This window comes from Stegodyphus dumicola, chromosome 9 (assembly GCF_044657685.1).
Source record: "Stegodyphus dumicola isolate Sdum_Otavi_A_Nest chromosome 9, ASM4465768v1".
Classification (NCBI taxonomy): Eukaryota; Metazoa; Arthropoda; class Arachnida; order Araneae; family Eresidae; genus Stegodyphus; species Stegodyphus dumicola.
In genome coordinates this window covers 99,482,062-99,506,197 of record NC_140776.1, presented here as the reverse complement: position 1 = coordinate 99,506,197, position 24,136 = coordinate 99,482,062, and the positions used below count along the sequence as shown (strand labels likewise).

Here is a 24,136-nt window from a genome sequence, read left to right as displayed (position 1 = left end):
TTCCTGAATAACCCGTGAACCGCCTTTAAAACCCATACAATTCCATTCACAATGTACCTTAAATTAGGGTTGGTTTTTCAACTAGTTTTAAATCCTGCTCCTGAAAAGGGTGTTAACAAAAACTTATATAAAAATTTCAAGTTTTAAAGTTACTTAATTCCCTAATTTTTTTTTATCTTGCGAACGAAATTACACTTTAGAGAGCATGAGTATATATTTCTTGCGCTGACGTCAGCAACAACCATCAAACACTTGTTTTCTTTCACTGTATTTACTTATCAGCATTTAAATATTGAAGCATACATATGTGAGATAAAAAATCTTAGGTGGACAACACATGACTTCCTTGTAAAACCTAGTAAATTATATACATTTTTTGCTGCACGTCATTTAAAATTATTTCCTCGAATTATTCTAACTTAATTAACCGATTCCTGAAGGCAAGTTGAAAATGACATAAAAAATTCCACAAATTTTAGTGTACTCGAGCCAAAGGTCTTATTATTTTATTTTTTTCATAATGAGTGTAAAACTTTCCGAAAGATAAGTATGGGACATTTGAGACCACATTAAAAGTTGGATTTCGCTATTTGTCGAAAATGAAATTCTCTTAAATTTTACGTTCCCAAAATATGAATATTTTCGTCATTTAAAACGCTTCTGTGATTCGAAGTACTTGTATATGACTACAACCAGCGACTGCGAAAATAATCGTATTAAGAATTGCGAATGGGAAAAGGACTTTTAAGCCGGATAAGGGTGTGGGTATAGTAATGTATACATACGTCTGGGGGTACAGCCAATTGCAATAAAAAAAGGGAAGTGCACAACTAGATGTTGTAGCAGTTCCGCATATAAAATTTCAACCTTCTACGGCTAAACGTAGTCCTCTATTCTGTACGTACTTATAGACGTAACAAAAAAAAAAAAAAAAAAAAAAAAAAAAAGATCGAAGATCGATAGGTTCGGGAAAGGTGAAAATGGATATATCCGCTGAAATTATGATCTGAACTGAAACCGATTCATCCTGAACGGTAACTTCATATTGAACACGTCGCATTCTCTCTCTTTGCTACAACACACTTCCTAATTCCTGCTGCTTCGTCTATATTCGAATATATTTCAAAAAGCAAAAAGATACGTACGTAGTTCTTCAAGAACAGACGTGCTTATTGAGGTAATTAATTGATATTGGAATAAAAAATATTTACCAATGAAAATAATGAAATATTAAATCGGCCATAATTGCAAGCATGGTAGTCTTCTCTTCTAAATTATTAATGTGTATATATATATTTAATTACACAATATTAACTAAATGCACTAAAAAAATAAAAATCTGAAGTATTCAGATTCTAAAGATCCTCCCAAAGAGTTCTTTTAAAGTTAAGTATGGTTTATCTATATAGATTATCAATAGAGGTGGCCCAGGTGGAATAGCGAAAATTTTATAGGATACTATGTGAATTATGCAGTTAGACTAACATGGGGAGTGTTATATAACTTCTACAAAGGGTGTCCAGAATTTAAGTACTCTATTTCAAATATAGGAGAAATCAGTCATCAGAAAATTGTGAAATTTTATGGCGGACTAAATGAAGGGATGGGAATATCTTTCAACCAACAACAACAACAACAACAACAACAACAAAAAAAAAAAAAAAAAAAAAAAGATAGTTACAAATATCGCTACCAGAGGACACTATTAACAAATTAAACATTTAGACACATCTTTACAATAGTTTGATAGTTTTATAAATTTTATTACAACAAAATAAGTCCCACATGATGGTCATCTTTTTCAGCTATCATCTGAAATCGTAAGATGGCATGTTCCCAAGTTGACCGAGGTGTGCGCTGAGAAATGTCGAGCACGTGGTGTGGAATGCTGGCTTTAAGATGAGGTAAAGTTCTTGGATTGTCACGACTTACCAAATGTTTCAAATGCCCCCAAAACCCAAAATCAGATGTATTGAGGTCACATATGGATTGTAGCTTGGCGATGGGGCAGGCCACACATTACGAAAGTGCCGGCTGATGACACGGTCTTCTGGGAAACGACACTTAAGAACATTCACAGCACACTATGCAATGTGTGGAGAAGTGCGCGCAAAAAGTTAACGTGCTTGTAGAACCAGTACAATTTCTTCTCTAACAGAGATGCATATCGCTGCCCGGTGATCGAGCATGTCACAGAACCTGTAGAACTGAACTCATCACAGAAGCAGGAGTGAGAATAAATAATGGAGAAAATCCACACCATGCCGTAATTTTTGGTAAATGCAACAAAACCTCTGCGGATTTTCTGGTTTCCGAACTCGGCAGTTGTAAGTATTCACTGCACCGTCCAAATGAAAATGCTCTTTGTCTATTCAGAAGATATTCCAAGGCCATTCTGAATCGATCTTAAAGCGAGCAAGATACTGAAGTGAGAACCGAACCTTCCGGTAAACAAGTGAAAATTTGTAAAGATAATATCGGAGGACATTTCACAAGATCTTATAGACAGTTGAACATGGCTTATCTAACGCTTCTGCTACACGACAGATTTTGTTGCTAATCTGAAAGTTTCAAGTTGTGACCACCTGAAATACACTCTTTTGCACAAAAATCGAAGCACCAAGAAGGACTTTTGCGGTCGTGACGAAATTTGGTATGCAAAAACACCTTGATCGAACATGCAAATGATTAAAGTTTCAAGGCAAATAAACAGTCATTGCGACCATAGCGTGCATTTCTAGTGCGCAATTCGCAAAGTATAAAACCAGTAACAGATGCGGAAAATGTATCTTTTTTTGTTGCTGCCATTGTAATTCCGTAAAGAAGCAACTAAAGATGTCATTACGACGATATCGAACACCTTACAGACAAGTAAACGACTTCGAACGTAGTCGCATTGTAGGGTTGCGTGAAGCTGGGTGGTCATTCCGAGCAATAGGCCGTCACCTGCAGCGTACAGACACTGCTGTGCAAAGACGTTGGCAGCAATGGTTGCTACAAGGAAATGAAGACTCTGGAAGGCCAAGGAGCACAAATACGAAGCAAGATAAGATGACTGTTCGCCAGGTCCGAACCGCCCCAACGGTATCATTATCGACTATTCAACGCACTGCAGCCACGTTTATACCTCCCGCGGTACCGTCCACCATCTCACGGTGCTTGTCTGAGGCGGGGTTACGCTCACAGAGACCTTTAAGACATTTGCCTTTGACCCCACAACATCCGCGTAGTCTTCTGGAGTGGTGTCGCAGTCGATCATCATGGCTGCCATCAGACTGGCATCGTATAGTGTTCAGCGATGAATCCCGCTTCACTCTTGAAGCAGATGACTACCGTGTTCGTGTCTGAGGACGGGGCCAGCGATCCCAATCAGCCTTTGTTTTAAAAAGGCATACAGCCACAACCTCTGGTGTGATGGTGTGGGACGCTATTTCTTATGACAGCAGGTCATCTTTAGTCATCCTCCATAAATCTTTAACAGTATGTTGATACCATCCTGCGGCCCATTGCATTACCCTTCATGGCACGTCATCGTAGGGCCCTTTTCCAACAAGATAATGCCAGGCCACATACCGCTCGCATATCTCTGGACTGTCTCCGTGCGGCGGTGCGGCGGTCGCGGCCAGCAAGGTCACCAGACCTTTCACCAATCGAGCATGTCTGGGACATGGTAGGCCTCCAGATTCGGGCACCGCAAAATATCGCAGATCTGGAGCGACAACTGATGAATGCCTGGCAGAATGTGTCGCAGGATGACATTAAGAACCTCTGTCACTCATGCGTCGACGAATTCAAGCATTCATTGCCGCCAGGTACTATGACCTTGATTTTTTAATCATTTTATTATCTGTATATGAGATATACACATATTCCATTTCGTCAAAAACAACCACTTCCTTCATGATGCTTCGATTTTTTTTTTTTTTTTTTTTTTTTTTTTTCTCGAAAGAGTGTACAACTTCCTGAACAGCTTCTGCAGAAACGGGTTTTCTACCTCTTCCAGAAAGAACAGAAAACGATCCTATTTCCACAAATTTCGTTATTATTTTTCGAAGGTTTTAACATTCATTGAAACTCAAAAAAATTCATTGAAGGTTTTAACATTCATTGAAAAAAAAAACCTTCAACGACCAAAATTTCCATAGAGCAGCTACCGCGGAATTACTGTTTTGATAAAACAATTTTACTAACAAAGCGTGATCTCATAAACTTCTCGTCATTGTGAGCAGCAAACACACAGAAAATAAAATTTCGGTACCGGCATCGGTAACGTTATGCCGCGACATTGCGAATTTCGTAAAGTGTCCGGCTCAATAAAAATCTTGTCTTTGGCACTTTACGTAAAAATACATCAACTGAGATTCTCAGAAGAGAAAATTTAGCAAATGTGGAAGACAGGAGAATATTTCCTCCTAGAAATCAAACCAGAGTCCTAATGAAATGGAATATGAGAGTAACACATAAAAATGAATACACAAAATTTAGAGAAAAAAAAATAAAATAGAAACAGAAAAATAACTTTATACAATATATAGAAAATACAGGAGTGCATGTATAAATTTTACGTTGAAAATTTAAATCTCTTGGAAGTGCAACATAATGATGTAATTCTTTATTCTCTTGCAGAATTTCGCATTGAAACAAGTTAAAATTTGTGAGATTGTTATAAGCACTAGCATTTTTTAGAAATTTCTATTGATTTTGTTGAGAAACTTATCAATAATTTCAATATTAAGATCCTCGTAAAGTTTTTGATTGCACAGGTAAAATTGTGCGTTAGTAATGATGCGCAGATATTTACATTGCACTTGCTGAATTTCGGTAGGTCGTCATTCTCGTTAAGATTAGACCAAGCCGGTGAAGCATAGGTAAGTACTGGAAGTACAATTGAGATATAAATGAGACGTTTCTTACAACTAACTTGGGATAAGCCGCCCAGCCGGTATAGTGGTTAATGAACCTGACTGACGTAACGATAGGCCCGGTTTCAAATCCCAGAGCAGGTATGGCTGTAACTATCTATCTCTTCATAGAAGGCAACGGTGGCCACTTAGGCGCTTCCCTTTTACAGGTTTTCAAAGTAAAATACCTTCTGACGGCGCTATTTGTGACTCCTCCCCCTCATCCCGCTTAAAGATATTTCCATCCCTTCATTAAGTTTGCAATAAATAAATGATTTTCTGATGACTAGTTTCGTCAGGGCAGTTTTGAAATAGGGTTCTTTAATTCTGGACACCATGCGTATTTGAAAAGTTAAAAAATGTGTAGCGTAATTCTCTAAAAACGAAACGTCATTTTTCCTTCAAGGTCTCTTTCTGAATGTATTCGATTGCGTAAGATTATATCTAACTCATTTGCATTTCTGCATGATTTAAAAATGCGACTTTAAAATCACTTGAAATAACGCGGCTGATAAGAAAGAGTAATAATTTAAAAGTCCGTAATTGTCAGAAGCTGTGTGATAGTTAAGTTGGCTAATAATTTTCGAAAAACTTTCAAAATTCGGTACACTGTGCAAGAGATTTACAGCGGAAAAATTTCTTTCAACTAGTAGCCGAGTTAAGATACAATAACACGCAGAACAATTATTAATTTAGAAGTCAAACAACAAACGCTGATTTTTGTTGTTTGATTAAATTAATAGTAGCCAAGTGTTTAAGATCACTGAATTCTGGTAGTTCATTCCGGGATCGAACCCAGGCATACGGACTGGCTGCATGGTTGGTTCTCGTATTTTTGTAATGTGATTAGTAGCCAATTTCCTTTAAAAAGTTCTCCGTGAGGGCATGTCTACTCTAGGCAGATAGCTCTCGTGCGCTTTGCCATATTCAAATAACCTAACCTAGTCTACCCAAAAAATTTAATTTGGAACATTTTCTTTTCCATCCTATAAAGCAAATACGGGAATTCTGCAAGAACAGTTTAATTGTTAAACAATGATACGCGAGAAAAGACAAAGTTCACCAGTTAAGGGGGGGGGGAATTGCTGGGAAATAGCATTTTCATAGCAAGTTCTAACTGCGTGAAAATTTCAAGGAATTTAAATGTGTGAACAACGGAATATAAGGTACTTTTTATTGACGTTATGCATTTTGATAGATTTTTTTTAACATACCGCAGATTCGCACAATAAATAAATAAATAAAATAAAATAAAAAATACAGAAAAGGAACACATAAGGACAAATTTGCGTATACACGGTTCTAATTAGCGATAATGCTGATTAATTGCATCCATAGCATTACAAAATTAAAATGAGAAAATAAATCCTCCTAAGCCCTTTTTACAGGTTAAATAAAGCCATCCTTAAACCATGAAAAACAAATGTGCGTAAAAATAATAGTGTACATTAAAAAAAGAAAACAATTTGGTGCCAGTCATGAAAACAGTGTATAAAAATCTGATCACTTGATCCCCTGCCAATGCCATATTTTAAACAGCAACAAGCTTTAAGTAAAATATCACTTCCGATTGATGCACTTCTACTTTCCAGCAACTATCCATATAAAACATACTTCAAGCATCGAAGGTCATAACAATCTTTCAGTCACCATTGTTAGCGTTTTCACATGCATTCTTTCTGTTGTATTCCAAGTTTTTACAGACAAATTGTGATATTTTTTGCCCTCAACTCAATTTTAAAATATCACTTGTGGAATTTGCAAACAACGGAAGAAACTGCAGTAAAACTTCTAGAGGAATATAGTATTTTGCCGAATAATTACCAATGAGAACAATCATGACATGCATTTGGTACACAGTGTCGATAGGCAGAGCCGTGCCTACATATTTTTTCACCTGAGGCAAAGCGGTAAATGTGCGCCCCCTGTATGCAATGCAAGATTACTTATTTACCTATTTGTAAAGCAGGGGGGAGAATAAATAAATAAAACTAAACGATGTTTGAAAACATAACATTATACAATATTGATTGTTTAAAAGTTTTGGTTTTTTACATTTGTTAAATTCTTTGTTGCATTTATTAGATTATATGAAAGTTATTAAGTATGAATTTCAAAAATTTTTGTCTTTGTGAAACATTAATTCTAAATTTCTTACTTTATGTCTTTAATATAGATATATGCATTATTGCATATATAGAACAAATTAACTACATTTATATATATTTTATGCTCATTAAAAGTAAATATTTCAAATGAAAATACAATAAATCTTACAGTAATATTTAGTTATAACTTTGTATATTCCTCAAAGTAAACCATATATAATGATTAAGAATTTTGAAATGGAAAACATTAAAAATATGCTTTTTGAAAAATGACAAATAATATTAAGTGTAAATAAAACATCTGCTCAAAAATTTATAGCATAAACTTTTCAAACATATATATAATTTAATTTTTCTTGCTTCTAAAGAAAAATCATCAATATTTTTTTCAAAATCTATTTGATCACTTAAGTCATGTTCTATAGAGAGAATGGCTACCTTTGAAAGTTTTTCTTGGCCTAGGAAGATCTCATATAGTTCTTTATTATTTTAAGTTTGTTGAAGCATTTTTCGCCATTAGCTACAGTAACTAGCAACGTTTAAAAAAATTCCTAACGCTGCTCCGAAATTCCGATAGGAATGAAATAAATTATAATCATAAATTATTTTTAAAAGTTCTAAGCTTGAAGCTTTTGTGTCCGGAATTGTTGAAATGGCATGGTTTTTTTTTTTTTTTTTTTTTTTTTTTTTTGTTTATTTTTATTTTTAACTAAGTATTTCTGGTTGAATTTCTTCAGCATTCATATCACTCGGATATTTAAGTGCTAAGTTGAATTACTTAAATCTAGTGACATTAATTGTTCACCAGTTAGAACCTGAAAATCGAAAGAGACTTCATTTGACTTTTCGTATCGCCATTCAATTGCGAAATTAAAACGTCGAACACTTCTTTAATTTCTATAAAAATATATTTCTTCAGAAAAACTACAATTTATATCAATCGATTCCCTACAGTTTGATTTATTAACTTTTCGTTTTCGTTTTCGTTTCTCTTCAAATTCTGATGATATATTCATCTCTAAAGCTGAAGTTTTACATTTTTCAAAAATACATTGAGAAATATTTTCTCTCATTTCCTGTCATGAAAGACACAGTGCTCCTATTAAGCGTGCTGGTTTTATAGACAGTTATAGTTTTTTCTTGCAAGGTTTTATTTACATTTTCGATTTCTTGCAATATTATATTCCAGGCAGATAACAAACATAAAAATTTTTAATTGATTTGTGTCAAAATGTTGTTATTTACAGCCCATTGCAAAGATTTGTGATTTAATGCCATATCTTTCAATAATCTACATACTTCTGTTATTTGTAGATCTAATTCTTTAACAGCATTTGCTCTTGATTACCATCGTGTATCCGTATGACCTTTTAATGTTGTTTTCAAAATGGACATAAGTGCATCCCATCTACTCGTTGAATATACAAAAAAATTACAAATCCTCTGTACAATGCCAAAAAATATTAACATACTTGTATTTGTAGAAGCGGTTGATTTGTTGGGGGGGGGGAATTGCAAAAAAGAAAATCTGAAAGATTTTAGATTTTAAATTACATCCAAAGGGGCATTTTTTTAACATTTTGTGTGTTACCTTTACTTATTAAATATCATGTTCTTCGCACTTAAACCATAAAATTCAGTTCAAGAGCAATATCGCAAAATAATTTTAAATTGAGCATATCTTTAGAATTTCGATACACAGTCTCACGAGCTGGAGATAAAAATTTTTTTTCTGTACAACGCTGCCATTGCTCGCTTTGAAATCCTTGAGTTTGTTAATCAAAAATTCGTTCAATTTTTACAAAATATGAAATCGATAATAAAACCAAATTCCAAATTTCAAATTTGGGCTTCCAGACACCCATATTCGCAGTAGGATTACGTCTTTCAAAATTGGATGGCTCTAGGTTGTTTTATCACAATGCGAGGAACATACATACATCTATGCAGATTCTTTATAATTTAATTTCTTCAAATATAATACAGCGCGATAATATTTGGTGGCAACAGTTTGAAAGGTGAAACGGACATTCAGAATGATTCGACGCAAAACGAAAACTATCGTCCCTCAGGAACAATGACCCTTTGGACTAAAAAGAAAATAAAAAAAGTGCAATAACTAATGATATGGTACATTTCATTTTTAATCACCCTTATTTATTCTTCGGATGCTATTCCAGAAGGCGTTTATGAAATTGCAAAACTCGGCAGTTATGTGCAGTTAATGGACTTAGACAAGTTTGTTGTGACTAAGTAAAGAGCTTAAAGCTACTTTCAATAACAAATTTTAATGTGACATTTGTTAAATTTTAATGTTTAATGTCTTTTGAGAATAAATTTATGCTATTAGCTTTTTTTTCCTTTTCTTTTTTTAGCTGCATTGTTTATAACACAAAATTCTTTTAATATTCACTGTTGTATTCCGAAATTATAAGTTAAAAATCATTAAGTTTTAAAAATAATTTTCTGAATTTTTGATCGAATAGCTAATTTCGCTTACCTTCTATTTGTTCACCTGAGACAAGTGCCTCACCCTCGTCTCGGCCCTGCCGAGTGGTGCAATTCTCTGATGCTTTACTAATGAAAACTGATCTCTGTATTCACAGAAAGAAGAACGTACAAAATTACTAAAAGATTTATACACATATAAGTATTTTATTTTTTTAATTCATTCTGTAATCCTTGCTTAGTAAAATTTGTATTTAAAATTTTTGAAACAGGTTTCGTTTTGCTACATTGCTAATGTTTGCCTTCTTATGATACATATTGTTACATTTTTCCCTTCCTGACACCAGTTGTTACGTTATTTTCTTCCTTCACATTCGTACAGGGTTCGTCGATTTGGAGTGAATAACGACGACACTTGATGAAGTACCGAAACACACTTTGTTTACCAATATTAATCAGGACAGCTCCAAAACGCTTTTACAATAGTCGAAGATCTACTATACACACGCTGGAACAATCAGCGACACAGCCTTCTGGCTATCAGCCTATCACGGTGAAAACAGCTTCACTGCAAAGAACTAGATTACAGCTCTCGACTCTGCTCGTTCATTCTCGGAACTCCACGTACTCTCGAGACTCTCCACGCTACAACTCGCGATGCACTCGACGGCATACAGAGCACGGCTCCCGACTCTTCGTTCCCGGAGCTCGATGACGGCTCAACACGCTCTCTCGACGATGCACTAAGGCTGTGTTCAGACGGCGGCGTAAAGGGCATAGAGCGTCACCACCGCTTCCGATGGTGACGCATAGAGGCGTAGTCATAAAGGCATAAAATACGGGAATTCCGTTCACATTTGCGAGAACGGTGTGTAAGCCGTGGCCAATGAGAGAAGCTAAATTTGCGCATGCGTGGATGTGTCTACAACTTTCCCGCGCTGTTCTCCTGCTCGATTGATTTCCCGCGTTCACTATGCTTGTTTTGTGACAGCGGAATCTTCTGTAGAACGCCGCTTCGTTTTAGCATCGCTCTGATTGGTCGACGCTTATCCCAAACTCGGCGTAAAGTTGAAAACTTTGAACCCTATGCCCCGAGCCCTAAACCAGATTTTGTGACGTTGCACAGACTGGTTGCCTTGGCAACAGAGCTCGCTTTTAACCACTCATGCCCTTTACGCCCCCGTCTGAACGAAGCTTTAGAGACTTCTTCGGTGCACTCGACCAGGGCTAAAGAAAGAGAAGGGCTGGGTCATCCCTTTGAGAAGAACGATGCCGACACGAACCCCTCTTGGAGAGCATACCGGATGTTAGGTAACGTCACTGGGTTCGGCCCGTCGTCGACTGACCAGAGCATCAGTGCGAAATATTGAATCTTTAGTTCTTGGATTCTCTTTCTTTAGCCCTGTTAGTTTCAGAGAAAGAGGGTTTTTTTTTTTTTTTTTTTTTTTTTTTTACTTGAAAGTTATAACTGATGATACTTTTACAGGGATTTTGTATTTAGAAAGTTCTTGTAATGAGAAATCATTGAAAGAATGGTATCGTGTGCCGTTGCTACCTGTAACAATACGTATCATAATACGAAAAACACTAGCGTGGTATTTCATAGATTTCCGTACAAAAATATTCAGTTAACGAAAGAATGGTTGCATAGGTGTCGAAGAGCGGATATTATTAACACAAAGAGTGCTCGAATATGCAGCAATCACTTCACTGAATTTGATTATGAGGATGATATGAAAAATAGGTTGCTAGGATTACCGACAAAAAAGATACTGAAGTCAACTGCTATTCCAACTGCTTGTATTCCTGACTTGGTTATTTATCAGAATACACCAAGGCAGCAAAGGCAACAAAAAAGAAAAAATTTACGAAGTGCATTTGAAAGAATTCAGAATTTAAGTCCTAAAAAGGCATGTCCGGAACTTCAAAACGATAACAATAATAGCTATGAGGAGCTCACTGAAAATAATATTACTCAGCAATGTTGTAACTGTTCCAACCACCAGAAAAATGTGAATGATTTAATCACAAAATTATCAGCTCTTGAAAATAAGGTTTCTGTTTTACAAACTGAGAAAAAGCAGCATTTAAAAACTATCTCCCAGCAAAGAAAAAGATTTAAAAGGAATAGAAAACTAATATTAGAAGAAGTTCAGAAACTGAGGAAAGACATTAAAAAAGTGAATCAAGAAAATGAAAAACTAAGAAAAATGAAAACGTATATTCAAAACATATTTACCGAAACTCAAATAAATGCGTTAATGAAAAAAAAAGCGAATTAAATGGTCTCCAGGCGACATTTCAAAAAGCATAGTAATCAGATCGTTATCCGTAAAGTCATACGACTTCTGGAAAGAGAAAATGGGTATTCCGCTTCCAAGTGCAAGTACATTGAAAAGATGGGGCTCAAGATTCAGTTGCATTCCTGGCATTTTAAATGATGTACTGTTATTGATAAAAAAACTTGCCAAAATGCAACTGACGAAGAAAGATTATGCTTATTAAGTTTCGACGAAATTCATATAGATTCAAGACTCTGTTATGATTCAAAATTAGATCAGATATTAGGTCCTTTTAAAAATACTCAATTTGTATTGGTTCGAGGACTCATTTCGCAATGGAAACAGCCCATTTATTTTGATTTTGATCGTCAAATGAAGGAAAATCTTCTGTCTTCCATTTTGTTTGCACTTGAATCGTCTGGGCTTCGAGTCAAAGCAATTGCATCTGACATGGGAGGTAGTCAGACCCTTTGGAAATAATTACGAATTTCAACAGATAAATCTTTCTTTTACAGTCCTAAGTTCAGCACCAAAATATGGGTTTTCGCTGATATGCCGCATTGCATAAAGCTTTTGAGAAACCATTTTCTTGATAAAGGTTTTATGCTCGGAAATGATACAATTATAAACAAAGACGTTATATTGTAGCCTTGGCTACTAATGTTTAAAATTAATTTATGACTAGTAACAGCATGAATTATAAACAAATAGCTAAGTTATTGCATTTTATTTTCCAGCTATCGAAATGTGACGCTACGAGCAACGTTTTGAAACCAAAACCTAGCAATCATGAATCAGAACTAGAACTAGTTGCCATTCAGCATAAAGAAATTTAAATATAAATATGAACTACTTATTGCCATTCAGCATAAAAGAAATATAAATATGAATATTAGCAAAATATTAAAGTTAATTTTATAAAATAATTAAATATATGAAATAAAAAATAATTATTTCTCATGCACTAACTGGGCCACTACAATATATGAAGTACTCAATAAAGATATCGGAGAAATTAAATTGTGCTATAAACTGAAACCTCAATTTTTATCTGTAAAAGGGAACGAGAGACAGAACGTAGCACCAGCAAAAGCATTATTTTCCTCCACAATGGCTAAAGCAATTATGCATTTGACTGGTAATGCTGCAAAAAGTTATTTTTTTTCAGTGGTTGGTGATTTTTTTGACATTATGAATAGTAGCGTACCATTACCCCCTAGCAATAAGCCTTTAAAAGCTGCTTTCGGCCTAGAAAGCTATTATGAAGTTCAAAAAGAAAAATTAAATGAGATTAAGCAAATGATTTTTGATCTCAGAGTATGCGGAAAGAAGACAATGCTACCTTTTCAGAAAGGTATTATCATATCGATAAATTCGCTTTTCGGTTTAGTTGACGACGTAAAATCTATAAATGTGAAATATATTTTAACATCAAGACTGACTCAAGATGTATTAGAAAGCTTGTTCAGCCAGATTCGGGGTCTAGGGCGTTTTAATGACCATCCGTCTCCATCACACGTAATAATTCGCCTGAAAAGGTTGCTATTGGCAAACAAATTGCCTAAATTGTCGTTAAAGACAAATGCTAATGACTGTGAACATGTGAAGAAAGTTGAAGCATATTTGACGAAAGAGCTGCCAGAAACAGCTTTTTCTTCAAATGAAAAAGCACAAATGTTTGAGTCTTTCTTATACGAAGATGATTTAATTAATTACGAAGACATCTATGATGAACGTACGTCACTTCCTTGGGAAACCGAAATTTATGATTGAACGAAAGATATATCTGCATATGAACAAGAATCGCTCACTTATGTGGCAGGTTATATTGCATATCGTGTGAAAGATAACGATCCTACTTTGGGTGAAATATCAAAAAAATTCGTAGATATTCCTAACGACTCAAATTGAATATTTTTATTATCTAAAGGAGGATTAACTGTACCATCACCAGTTTGAATGGAAACGATGATGAAAATGGAAAATGTTTTCCGTTCTTTTCATGGCAGTTCTTTTCGAAAAGGTAGAGGTGTAATTCAGAATCTCATTTCTGAACTTGAGAAACGTTTTCCCTCCGTGAATAAGAGTGCAATTCGTTTATTTTGCCGTTTACGAACATTTATAAGGGTTCGGCACTTGAATAGGAATGCAACCCTTGTATCGGCAAGAAAAGCTGACCAGAAAGCAAATAAATGGATGAAGAGTAATAGAAGATTATCGAACAAACTATTTAGGAAAAAAATCATGTAAGTTGATTCATATTATTCCTACCAAAAATAATAATTTGAATCATTACTTTGTTTATTATTCACTTAATTTGTGACCTAATTTATGCACGTTTCAGTTAATTATTTGAACTACTATATAAAATATTATATATTATTATATACTAATTTAGACTGCTAAATTTTACTATACAAAATAAACCATGAAATTCTGCATAAACATAAATTAGTATCAGAGCATATACTTTTAAAATGTAAGAAAACATGCTATTATTCCAAAATATATAAATACTATTTTAAAATATTTTCATTATTTTTTGAGTAATTGACGTTAAATGAGTTAAATTATTTTAAATTGACGTTAAATTATTTTTTGAGTAATGACGTTAATGTTTTTTGAGTAATGACGTGATACTGATACTGATATTCCATAATAATGCTTTCATAATAGACATTGCAAAAGCTTACAAAATTCTACTACTCATTATCAACGCTAATTGAAAAGCAAAAATGGAAGAAGTGAAATTTGTTTCGTTTTAATGTGTTATGAAATCTATTATTAGCATTAACTAATTCTTAATTAGATAGATGTGTAATGTCTTTAGTTATTAAACTATTTTTCAAAGCGTTTTGATTCTCAAGCAAATGCTTAAGACACTGGACAGCAGAACTGACCAAGCGAACCCAACTACGTCATCAGTCTCTTCTTTCGGTTTCAGCCGCGAGAAGCTGATGAACTAGCCCTTTAGCCCTGGCACTCGACGACCCACTCGGCACTCGCTGCCCGGCTGTCAACTCGATCGACTCCGCACGGACTGACTAACTATCTCGCACTTTAGACGAAGCACACTCTCGATACTATCAGCTCGCTAGACGAGGCACACACTCGCCCTCTCGACGAGGCACTTAGTACTCTCGATACTGACTCTCTCGCACTCTATGCGAGGCACACACACTAACTGACTGCGGACCAGCAGGGTTTATATAGCTTTCGACTTGTGTTCTAGAACATTCTGGGCTAAACCGGTTAGAATTCGTTCCAGAAGGTTCTCCATCCGTCCATGGTATATCGCCAATTTTGTCGCCAAATGGGCGATTTCTCACCAAATGTGGCAACCCTGCCTTCTCTTGCTATTTTATGGCAACCCTAAACCTGCTTTGCGGGGAAGCCATCTTAACGCACCTGTACATTTCGTAACAATATCAATAGCTAGGAAATGCTTTTAAAAAAATTTCAAAAATCAGAAACTTGCATTTGATACCGAGTTTTTACCTTTTTATCTGTAAAAAATCGCCAAATTGCATAAAGGTAGTTTCATTAATATGTCAACACCAAAAATAATTTTCCTTTTGAAGTAGAGAGATTGTATCTGATCGCTTTCAAAACATACAATTTCATTCAAAATTTATGTCAAACTAAGGTTGCATTTTTGCTTAATTTAAAATTTCATACTGGAATGCTCTTTCTTTAGTTTGAGTGTCTTCATAAGCACCAAGTTTATGTCCTTTATTGAAATAATAATAAACCTATGGTCTTGCAGGCACCTAAAATTACGTTTTTAATCCATTTTGTCTACATTCGATTCATTAATAACAAAATACAATTGCTCTTCATATATGAATAATTGCAGTTACATTTTTTTCTGAAAGAATATGAAACTAGTAATACTTTAATCTCCTCAAAATCATATCATCTTAATGACTGTATTATTCATTGAAATGAATGGTAGGAACATGTTAAGAAAATGAAAAATTATTGATTAAATCTTATTTTCAATTCACTAACTTCCTCACTTCCAACATAGATATATTTAATTATTGGGTATATTTTTATCACAAAATTCAAATATGTACTCCAAGTGAATAATATGGCTACTTTTTAAATACTTTAGAGGAAACCTTTTCAATATAATTTTTTCAGGTTGCCATTAATCTGACCTATGATAAATTGAGGATTTTGCCATACAGCAATTCATAATATATTTTATTTATCTTTAATATTATATGTTTATATTGTTTAATACAGCACTAATCATGTAAAAAGACATTTTACTTGAAGTTTTTATGCAATATTTTATAACAATTATTACTTTACATGATCAGCCTCACGTCTCTAACATTCCATAACAAGTGGATTGCAAAAATTATTCTAATTATAATTCTAAGGTATCTGCCTTTCCCATCCACAGTAAAATTTACTGGCTACGATACAGTTTTACAGTAGCATATAAAATGCAAATCTCTCTCTCATTGTATCTACATGCAACATGTTTTTAAAATTTGCTAAAATGGTAATACACTTTTTAAATAGTTCAATATTTTTAAGTGAATATTATTTTTACATTCAAAACGTATACTTCATTTAACGATGCCAATCATAACAACACACTACAGTAACAAGTGTACTAACTCTAAACAAATGAACAATGAGTTAGAAAATTTCCTTTCAATATTTTAAGTTACATTTTTTTCCCCTTCCATTTAAAAAAAAAAGTTAATCAATATGCATAACAAGGTTTGGCAAGACAAACAGTCACATTTAAATTCTTCCAGAACTAAATTTTTATCCACATTATAATATTTTGCTTGGGAAACTACAAAAGAAATCATATTCCACTGCTGTTGCAACATTATTTTGGTGCTGCAGCAAAAGATTATGGCAATTTTATTTCTGGTTTTAAGAGCTCTTATTCATACAATTTTGTAGAGTGCAGTTATGGATGAATCAATGTGCAGTCATGAGCTGGAATAAGCACATGCATTTTTATTTGCAAATTTCTGTACTTAGCCTTTGTTTTTGGTGTGTTGTTTGTGTACTTATTTTGAATTTAATAAAATAACACTTCTTTTTATAAAGCTGGAATATCATTAGGGTTGCTATTTCCCATCTTTACTTCAGTTTGGCATCAACATTTACGTTCTGCATAAAACACCAAACGAATGCAGAAATGAATAGCATTTAAAATTGGAACTTATTCAAAATTTTATTTCATAAGCTGGCAACAGAAGGGGGTAAAAATTACTTTCATGAGTTGTTCACATTAAGCTTTTTATAAAATTTTAATAAATTTTTCTATAAACCATCGACTGTAACTGAAGTATTCAGATTTTAAGGCTACTTTCTCCCTCCAGGACTGAAATTTAAAAGCCTTTTTTACATTATTTTTCAATTTTATCACTTTCTGTAGAACAAAGTAAGAACACTGTCAAAGTTATTCTAATGATTATATAAATTCAAAAAACTTTCATTTAATGGTGAATGATCACTATCTTCATTATTGATTAAGCAGTAGTACTGATATAATCAATCAAATATTTGAAATTAATAAAAAAAAAATCAAAGATTGCAAGAGCCATATCATGTTGGGTAAAAACTTTAAATTTGAGCATATTTACACAAAAAACTAAAACTCGCGTTCCTCTATTATTGTTTCTCATTGGTAAAAGTTATTGTCAGGAAACAAATTTACAATTTTCTCTAGCACTGGTCTCCAAACATTTTAATCAATGTTCCTCAAATAATTGATTGCATCAGGAATTTTTTAAATAACTTAGATGTGTAAAGCATTTTTGTCACTAACATTTATGTTTCTGATATTCCCCCCTATAAGATCTTATATAAAAATTTCAATTTCCAACATTTCTATTGGAACCTATTATTGCATTCTGAAAGACTACCTTGTTTGACTCATTTGTTAATCTCAAACCATTCAAGAGATATTTACTTGAAAGAAATAATCTATTACATACCGTATTTTCGAACATATAATGCCCATCTATAATTTCAAGCTATATTTTTAAATTTTTAGGTATACTCACTGTATAACACACACCTAATTCTTCATGAAGAAACCTAAAAAATACATGCTCTTATCTTTTGAGGTCACTTATTAGAAAATTTGTTCTAGTCTTTCGAATAACAATATATTGAATTCACAAGCGATAACAGGATTAGTATGTGTATAGGTTAAATGCTTGAGGGAGTAAATATTCCTGCAAAGAGAATGGGTTGTATTCAATGCAAATGTCCAAAAGAATGCTATTCAAGGGTTTCTAGAAAAGAAGAATGCATTTCCAACCTGAATTAAGATGTTTTCTCTTTCTGAAGTCATTTGAAGCCGTGATTTTGAAGTGAAAATCAGTCTTTAATAAATCCTATTTGCTTTATTTGAAATATGGTTGATCTAGTGGGTTTTTTTTTTTTTTTAGTAGTAGTAAATATGGTTCCTGCCGAACGAAACAACAAAGTGCTGGTTTCAAATGCAAAGTCGCTCAGTTTGTGAAAGAAAATGAAATTGTGCTACAGCAAGGATGATTGGTGGTGGTGAGAGATGGAATAGATGATGATTATTTATTTATGCATCAGAGTAAAAATAATGGTGAAGATGAAACAGAATACAATGATTTGCCTGAAGATATAACAGAAGATGAACATGATGAACTTTTCATTTCATCCAATAATGAAAATTTTTAAGTTCATAAAATATGTCATTTCTTATATGGTATACAGAACAAAGTCTTTAATTCAGACATCCATAATAAAGACCTCAAAGCTACAAACTTTCTGCGTATGCTTAAACGCATAATGCATTTACACGTGCGCATATGACATTTACGTATGCACGTTTAATGTATAATGGACTGTATAAGCTAGGCTAAAATTATCTAATCTATTTCAGTTAATGTTGCACATTACGTTGTTCCTTAATCTTCTAATTGGATCCGGCTTATTATTTTTTGCAGACTGTTAAAGCAATTTTATAAAATTAAGCTTGAATTTTCGATTATGTCAAAAAGATTTTCCGATTCTGGAGCTGCCAAAGGATCTACAAAGCGTAGATCCTTTGGCAGCGTTTCAATGTACCGCTTTCGATAGTGAAGAAAGTGACAGAGAGATTATTGAAAATGAAAAATTTTGATTGACAAGTTAATCGGTATTCTCGACACAGCAATTACAGGACTTGAACAGTGGAACTGAACAAGAAATTATGTCTGTTTATAGAATTAAAGAGAAAGTATTAGCACAAAAAATGAAGCAACTTAAACAACTTCCATTGAAAGAAATGTTTAATAAAGTAAACAAATAAATATTAAGCTTTTTTTTTTTTTGTAAATTTTGATACCCTTTAGAACATAATTGCTCTTTATTTCATAAATTACAGTTTCATATTTTTAATTTTATAATTTCTGCATGCCATCTTACCAGATTTAAATTGATGATCTATAATCCGGAATCGCCGAAGTCTGGATGTAAGACTTTGTACTGTATATGTATATAAAATCATAAGAATGAAAGAGGAATACTCCTATTAAAATTCCTATATTTCAAAGTAAAATAGAGAAAGCCAATATAATAAATTATGATTTACAGTTTGAAGTACTTTTTAAGTACTATTTAAGTATCATAATTTTTAAGTACTATTGAAAGGGAATAGAAAATTAAAAGTTTTTGAAAAATTTTTTTTAAAGTACTTGAAAAAGTAAAAAGAAAAGCAGCAAATGAAAAAATTGCTCAAGCACTGGATAATAGTAGTGTATATGCCTGAAACTATATATAGATGTATTATTTATTTATACATTTATCCATGCATATATATATAAAGCAGATAAGATGTGTATACAGAGTATCCCATTAGAAACAAATCCATTAATTAAATATGAAACATTACTATATACTAAAGCCACACATCCAGTACCTGACCATTCAAATCACGTTTTACTTAGTGCGAGGTCTTAAGATGTTTTAAAGTATGCCTGTATTTCTACTCAATGTTTGTTACTTTTATATAAATGAGGCACAGTTTCACTCTAAAATCTAAGACACTATTTATAATGTGGTTGCCTTAACACGTTGATGACGGCCTGACCCACTGGTGAGTCGTACTTGTCTGTTCCGTGTGTTACGCTTGTATATAAAAAAATATGTAGTACAAAATTTAATTTTATTTTAATTATTCAACAGTATACATTAACATTTCAACATTATAATCAAACATTCACTACAAAACAAATAACTTAAAATGAAACTTATTAAATATGATTAATTTTTTCTATGGAATTTTTTAAAACAGGCTAAACAAAGTACCGGCTTACCCTTACAATTATCACAATATGTTGTTACTTACTTTGCTCTATTCATGGCGTACTGAGTACCTTTTAGGCTTGCTAAGCGTTTATAACATTCTTTGTATCGCTTTCTCGTCTTCCTCCTGGATTCTTCGTACAAATTAAAAAAATGTTTTTCTTTTTGGTTATTATTACTTCATTAAAGGGATTCACAAAATAGACCGCTAATTCAAGCGCCGCCGCATGAAAAGGACAATGAATATCCACGCTGCCATCAACATGTTAAAAGAACTCTAGCAAAGATAATCTTGCATCCTATTAAAATAAAAGGTCACTGAAGAAAATGAAAGAATTCCAACTGCTGTATGTTCAGCAGATAATGTGAAAAAAAAAAAAAAAATTAAGAAAAGAACAGTTATTTGGGCAGCAATCATTATACAACTGGATTTATTCACACTTTTTCTTTATTTTTTCATGTATGTAATTCCATGCCTTTTTCAGCTCAAATATTGTATAACACTGGAAGACTGACAGTATCTCATGTGAAAATGAGTCAGCAATATATCACTGCAAAGGTTCAGCTAAAAGCCCATAAAAATAAGTATCAAATCTTATTAGTTCAAGCTAGAGACTAACATTTAAAAAAAGTTCTTTGTAATATACAAATATTGTATACTCTCTTATTATTTTACATTCTGGTGATATGAGCTAATAAATCAATAATGTATTGCCAGTGAACCAGCAAGAACATACCCACCTGTACCCTAAGATGACAGAATTTTAAATAAGGAATATCCTTCCCCGCCCCCTCTTTCTTTTGGAAGGGGAGACACGAAATGCCAGTTGATTTCATCACAAGTCTAAAATTCTACAATCTTCATAACAAAGATGCCATCAATTATTTTATCACTTTAAATCCTGAAATATTTAGCTTTTGCCAAATTCCTAGTCTCTATAACCATTCAATCTGAAATTTAAAATACAGTACTTATGCTCTTATTGACCCATATTCTGAATGTAAACTACATTTCTTTTGCTATTGTACATTTTGGCTTCATAATCTTAAAAACTTCCTATTCTTTAAAAAATAACATCAAGGGTGAAATTTGACTTTGACTGAAAAAGTATTATAAAATACTGGATTAGAGGCATATGCAAGTCAGATATTAAAATTATTTCAACATGAAACTGACATGTTGCTTTTAAACAAAGACTCATTTTTCACATTTATACATGAGGAAATAATTTTGTAATGATGCCATAAAATAAAGATTGATACTTCTTTGTTATTCACCTGCCATGCTTTATGGCGCCTATGAAAGGGAAGCCAAACACACACTAAGACAGAATGTGACACATGCACACAAAAGAAATGTTTCCTGTCAAACTAGAGGATATTTGTAAATATTTCTCTCATCTACTGTCCTCGTTCATTTCTACAAATAGTTTACAGTTAAAAAAAATCAGTCAAAATCACTCGCAGGTGCCTAACGGAAAAATGCCACAAGATTCTCTAACTATGCTGATACATCAGAAAACACTTTTGCAACAAAACCGAAAAAAACACTGTTAAAACTAATAAATTAATTCTGCTTACGCTTAATTAAGTAGCGCAGAAAGAGAATAACGAGTTATATAAATGTTAAGGCAAGGAAAACAGTTTTTTATGCAAGCAGCTACATCACAAATAATTGTTTTACACATTCTTAGAACAATTTATTTCGCTACTAATTGTGAATGCAAATAATTTGCGATCATAACGTCAGCCATTAGAAACAAATTTAAGATTGTGATTAAATATCTTCTTGTACATTGAAAAAAAAAGAAAGATCTTTTATCACTTCATATTTTGTGCATACAGCTAACCACAATAAAAATCTTACAAAAAGCAACAGACAATATTCTTCAATATCTTAAGAACAGAAACTCGAAAGACAATAGGTAGCTGGTGCATATTGATATCAAATCGTTTTGCCCGAAAGTCAGGGTTTTAAATCTGGATTACAAATTAAAAATAAGTATGATAATTCGTCATGATGGTAACTCTGAATGTTTTTCGCACCAACCACAGGTCATGAACTTTGCTTAATTTTCTCCGATAGAAAAATTGGACTCTATCCCATTATTTGTGTTGCAGCTTATACTTATGTTAATCAAGAACCATTTTTTATTCAAGATTTTTATGTTACTATTGCATTTTTTAATTATTTTGTATGAATTTTTACTTTATCGTATGATTCTACGAACTTTTGAATTTTTTACGGCCTATCTAGCTACTGCATACTTCTAAAGGACTTCGAACTCTTATGCCATTCACAGCTTCGAACTGTCTTCGCGCCATTTTCATGATGTCTCACTACTGCTTATCCTGCACTCTTACTAGCGTATATTGCAATCACCATCTGCATTTGCCATATAACTCAGTGCACCTGCCTGCATACTTCAATTTAATGATGTTTCTACATCTTGACACTCGAGAATAAAATACGATCTGTGTGTGTGTGTCATTGCTTATCACTGCACAATTTTTTATGACGAACGCCTACTTTCGTAAGTAGTAAGATATGCCTGCTCCCGCAACTGAATTTTCTTCGCCCATGGGTGTTGGTCATTTATTTGGAAATATCTTTGTCTAGTGCACTAACTTTTTAGTAGTTAGTGACCAGAAAAAAGTAAGTCATAAAGTATAAGTATGATAATGTAAGTATGGTAAGCATGAATTTCAGAAAAGCGGAATGAGAAAACATTCAGCTGACTTACTTGATAAAAATGCAAAGAATTTAAAAAAAACTGATCAAATATAATAATATATGTATATTAATTTTTAGGAGTAACAACAACAACAACAGAAAAAAAGAATGCAAAATAAAAATCTGAATGCTTTCAGATTTTACATTACGCCCAAAGAGACGTTCTTTTAACGTTTTCTGTGTTACCTTTTTTTATTAAATATCATGTTCTTCGCATTTAAAGCATTAAATTCAATTCAACAGCAATAACGCAAAACAATTTTAAAATGAGCATATGTTTAGAATTTCCGATACACAGTCTCGCGCGTTGGAAGTAAAAAAAAAAATTCTCGTAAGTGCTGCCATTGCTCGCTTTGAAATCGTTGAGTTTGTTAGTTCAAAATTCATTAAAGTGTTACAAAATATGAAATCGATAATACAACAAATTCCAATTTCCAAACTAGGGCTTCCAAATGCCCATATTCTGTGGAAGATTACGTTATTCAAAATTTGATGGCTCTAGGTACCGTTGTTTTATCACAGTGCGAGAAACATTTATGCAGATTCTTCATTATTTATTTTCAGGGCGATAATTTTTGGTGGCAACAGCTTGAAAAGTTAGTAAACACGGAACGTGAATCGGCGCAAAATGCCAAAACTAAATTAATAACCCTTCTCAGCTAATGATCCCTTCGGCTGAGAAAGTCTAAGTTCTTCATTAATTTTCCGATCTTGCACTGAACGCGCAGTAAAAGACTCAAAATACACGGCGTACGCATGGCGCAAACTGTATGACACAAAAATTCTGCCTCCGAGTTCCTTTATAAAGTCTAGAAATTTTGCTGCTCTTAAATTATGCTGCACCGGTACCACCCATTTTAGCTCCGGCCCGGGTGTACATTTATTTGTATGACTTGGAGAAATGATTGTAATACAGATTCGCAGAAGTAAACAACTCTCGTTTGCGTTATTCAGCTTTCTTCTCTGTTATGAATAAAGCAAAACATAAAATAATTAGAAGTTTTGAAATAAATGTTTAAACAATTTTATTGAAGCATACCTGCTGTGTTGTATTTAGATCTGATTGCAAAACATTATTATAACTGTGATTATCATCCTTATGTTTATATTTTAGGGAACTGTTTACAACATGGAAGCTTCATGCCATAATTTAAAAAGTGGTTCCTGGAGGAATCTCCCAAGAGAGATTCTTGTACATATTTTTCGTAGTTATCTGACTACAGAAAATCAGGAAAGCCTCCTAGAAATTGTGGCACCTGTGTGTTTGGAATGGAAAGAGGCCTGCTTGGATAGTTATCTGTGGCATACTTTTGATGGACATTTAGAATTCTCGAAGCTAAAGAAACTGTCTTCAAA

At 33.3% G+C, this 24,136-nt stretch overlaps 1 protein-coding gene across 2 annotated transcripts in view; it reads right to left on the bottom strand.

Annotated features, from left to right (window-relative positions):
• The window catches only part of LOC118187728 (metal cation symporter ZIP14-like), a 177,234-nt gene that overhangs the window by 77,435 nt on the left and 75,663 nt on the right, over nucleotides 1-24,136 (bottom strand). The gene's annotated exons all lie outside the window — the stretch shown is intronic.